We start from the raw sequence: 3750 nt of genomic DNA, 5'->3' as shown, positions 1-3750 counted from the left end.
GTCACATATAAATATAAAAGGTCAGGAAGGGAAAAACCCCTCAAAAAGAGCCATCCTTGTTGACATATTGGATCTTTAAAATTGTTTTATTCTTGTTAACTCCAAAAATAGATGATTTGCATCTTTGCTATGTCAATTTTCTGCTCGTTACAGTGAATAATTATGCTCTACCAAACTCCAGCGCAGTGTGACCAATTCCCAACAGATTGGAGTGTCTCCCTGTGACAGAAAAGCCTCATTCTGTTTCACATATGAAAAAGGAATGTACTCCATCTTGTGAGCAATATGGAATATGTGGATCCATTAACCTGGCTTTCCAAACATGGAAAGTGTTACTTATCTTGGTAAATATCTTTAAAAAAATTCCACTGGCTTTCCACACTGGCTCAACTATCTGTTCTATGTCACAGTTTATACCATCTGGTTCTTGTTTCTGGGCTACAATTGCACTGCCAATTTCATGTAACAGTCTTACATTGTGACACAAGTTGCTATACAATGATTCAATTTCCATTAATAATCCAGAAAGTATGTTTTGCATAGATATAAATTAGAGATTACCATGTAACAATTTGTTAATTTTATTACAGCATTTGGCTTTGTTGTTGTTACTATGGGGATGCTGTTACAAAATATACTTCTAATTTGGAGATGTAATATGATTTTAAAATTTATAAACTTTTGAAAAAGGTCTACATCCTTCCATATGTTGAGGAGAGAATTTGAGTGACTCATCAGTAACAGAAAAAGAAACATTGGGAGATTATTAGAAATACAAAGAAAAACTTTGGCTGCTTAAGTAAATTTTCTGGGGAACTACGTGGAATAACAGAACATGAGAGGAAAGGGTTTCATGGCATAGATTTGCCATTAATGAAGCTGGAAATTTATCTCCTACCTTAATGCTATGTCGTAAGAAGTATTTCAAGAGCAGCTTGAGGTGGTGAGATGGCTCAGCAGGAAAGATAGCTGCTCCACGCCTGATGACTTGACCTTGACTCCTGGAACTTGCACTGTTGGACGAGGGAACTGGCTCCTGAAGTGGCCTCTGACCTCCTCATGTGCTCCAGCCACCCCACGACATCAAAACAAAAGAACAACTGAAGAGGGAAATCAAGTTCGTAGGCATTTCATTTGAATATTAACCAAAACCTCTGACCCTGCAGTTGAAAATCGTACAATTCTAGTAAGAAAATACAGTATCCCCAAAGAAACCTGTGGACGAGTATTTCAGAAGTGATCAGCTGTCTCTCTACTACTGTGACAAAATACCTAGAAAATAAACTTGAGGAGTAAGAAAGGTTGATTTTGGCCCCTGGTTTCTGAGGTTTCAGTCTGCGGTCAGTCATCTGATGATCTTGAGATTGTGGTAGAGGAAGGGTATTATGATGGGAACATGTGGTGGATGCGGTTTGTTCGCTTCTCCGTGGCCAGGAAGAAAACGGTCAGGGCCACCTCTCCTCGAGGCTTTGCGTGTGTGGCTGCTGTGTCGCATGAACATCAGTAGGAGGCAGAGAGGACAGAGACTGTGTGTACGCTCAGTAGTCTGACCTGTGAGCATCTGAATAATTAGTAGCTAAAATTCCCTGAAAGAAGTGAGCCTGCGACGGCCATCTGTTCGGTGCCAGGAGGCCTGGACAGGGAGCTAGCCTGAGACAGCCACCAGTGTGGCACCTCACAGGCCTGGATGGGTTCCCATGGTGGGGAGTAAGCCAGAGGCCTGCCATTCCAAGCAGAAGTGAGCCTGAGATAGACAACCCTTGCATGGGGCCACTTGGATGGGCCCAGGACAGAGCGAGCCTGAAATGACCACCAGACTGGTGTCTTGCAGGTTTGGGGGAACAGACCATGCCTGAAATGACCCCTGTCCAGTGCCATAATGCCTGAGTGAGGCATAGAACTCCTCAGGCCACTACTGAGATGAGCTTTGACACTCAGAGACCCCAGGCACCACTAAGAAGAGCAAGTGGGTGGTGGAGAAATAGAAGAGAAAGAGAAACAGAAGGATGAGGACACAGTAAAGAGAGGTAGACCTGGAGACTTGAGGGTGGTGAGGAACAGCCTGATGTGTATTGTGGGTGATGCCACCTGGGACTATGATGGAGTCCTGCCTGTGCTGCCAAGGGGACCCGTATCTGGGTCTGTGACCCTGCAGAAGCAGAGGTCAGGAGGATGTCCAGGTCTGGGCTGCTATGTTGATGTACAAGGGAGGAGCTTGCCCTGCCCCTCACCCGCTGTAACACTCAGGAGAGCAGGACCTGCACTCACCTGGGCAGCACAGTAGAGATGATCCTGATGGCAGTGTTTAGGTGAGCAGGCCCTGAGGGTGTGAGCATGGGAGAGCTTGACTTACAACTTGTCTACCTTGGTGGGCTAGGGAGAGATGCCTTCCTCTCATCTCACCCCTCACCACCTATGGCAGGTGAGAGAGCTGGCCCCGAGGTCATGAGAGTGGGAGAACGGGCCATGTCCCACACCAGCTGCAACACTTTGGAGAGCAGTCCCTGGATCTCACCTGGGCAGCAGGGTGGAGCTGGCCCTGGTTGTGGGTTGCTGGCCAGCCAACCCTGAGGACGCGAGATGGGGAGAGAGTGGCTGACCAGCTTAGGCATGTCTCAGGTTTATCCAGGGCTTTGAATTGACCCATGCCAACACCTACCACACTGATGAACTGCTGAAGGGGCCAGACCTACAGATCCAAAACTATAGGATTTCTATGACACAGGTCAACCACAGGATATCCGAAAGAAGTCCCAATTAGATTTCAGTACTGATAGAGTGCAGAAGCCAGAGACCTTGTACGAGACCAACTAGTCATTGCAATCAACATTTGCAAGCAAAGAAGTGTAGACAAATGGGTATCCTGTGGGAAACACCGTGACACACTATGGCTTCCGCATTGAGTTTTTTCTCTCTGCTGTGTGTGTGCGGGAGGTTGCAAGGGTGGGGAGGGTACAAGAGGTGAGGGAGAGAAGTGGATTGGGATACATGATGTGAAATTTACAAAGAACCAATAAAAAGTAAAATAAAAATATGCCAGAGACAGGAAGGGGCTTGGATCTCAATACCCCCTCTACTAATATAACTCCTTCAACCTGGTCCTGCTTTTCAACAGTTCCAACACTGTCCAGTCCTTCAGGACATGGCCTTAGAGCATTCAAAGCCTGATTCTGTGACACATGAATTCTTCCAGATGAGGAAAAATGTCTAGATCATCATTATTCCACTTCAAAAGATGACTTTGGGACAGAAAGGAAATAAAATGGTGGGCAGTAACTGTTAGCAGTAGCTACATATTTCTTATTGAGCATGGAATAATGGTAGCACATTAACAATTATGTGAAAACTTCACATTGGGATCTTGTAGAAACCCTTATATGTCCAGAGGCTATCCCAAGAAAAGAAAAGTATTGATATTCTTTATTGGCCCCCAAATGTACATGTCTAGCTGTTTGTAAGACTTCACCATCAAGAAGATTATTCAAGAAATTATGAGAATGGCCATTTACTGTGTTTTGTTGAAATCAAGGCAGAGTTTGGCATCATCACAGAAGTCATTTGTGTACAATATAAACACTGGCAACATTTGTATCATAACTTCTTAGAGTAAGATTGTAAAATCACACCAGAATCATTTGGGTAACAATTGTAAAATACAATTTAAATATTTTAGATACAATGTGTGTCAAGTAATGTAGGGAACAGTTATTGTCAATTTTGTGGATTAAAAAGTACATGTTTCTATAAGTA

At 44.2% G+C, this 3750-nt stretch overlaps 1 non-coding gene across 1 annotated transcript; it reads left to right on the top strand.

Moving 5' to 3' along the window:
• Nucleotides 1-1453: 1453 nt before the first annotated feature.
• On the top strand, nt 1454-1584 carry LOC129678363 (small nucleolar RNA SNORA17). The gene has a single exon (XR_008720359.1). It is a non-coding gene; the product is annotated as a small nucleolar RNA SNORA17 (small nucleolar RNA).
• The last annotated feature ends 2166 nt before the right edge of the window (nt 1585-3750 follow it).

Source organism: Psammomys obesus, unplaced genomic scaffold, assembly GCF_907164565.1.
Source record: "Psammomys obesus unplaced genomic scaffold, mPsaObe1.curated_primary_1811, whole genome shotgun sequence".
NCBI classification, from domain to species: Eukaryota; Metazoa; Chordata; class Mammalia; order Rodentia; family Muridae; genus Psammomys; species Psammomys obesus.
This window is presented reverse-complemented; position numbering and strand designations above follow the sequence as displayed.